The sequence below is a fragment of the Penaeus monodon genome, chromosome 20, assembly GCF_015228065.2.
Source record: "Penaeus monodon isolate SGIC_2016 chromosome 20, NSTDA_Pmon_1, whole genome shotgun sequence".
In the NCBI taxonomy this organism is placed as follows: Eukaryota; Metazoa; Arthropoda; class Malacostraca; order Decapoda; family Penaeidae; genus Penaeus; species Penaeus monodon.
This window is the reverse complement of record NC_051405.1, coordinates 44,240,767-44,241,026: the sequence shown is the minus strand read 5'-3', so window position 1 is coordinate 44,241,026 and position 260 is coordinate 44,240,767.

Here is a 260-nt window from a genome sequence, read left to right as displayed (position 1 = left end):
GGTGCTAAATAGGGAGCAAAAGATGAAAATCTTTTGCCAATATGAAATTTCTTATTAATAAGTACAAAAACAAGCTAGAAGATGAGCATATGTTACAAATCATGAGAACAAACATGATGATATGCTGTAAATCTTTGCATTGAGTTTTACTACCCTCATTATGGTGACTGCTGCCTATTTCTTTAGATACATTATTATACATTATCACAAATAGTGCTATGCATGCAGGTCAGCAATTATGAGGTTTCTCTTAAAGGTGC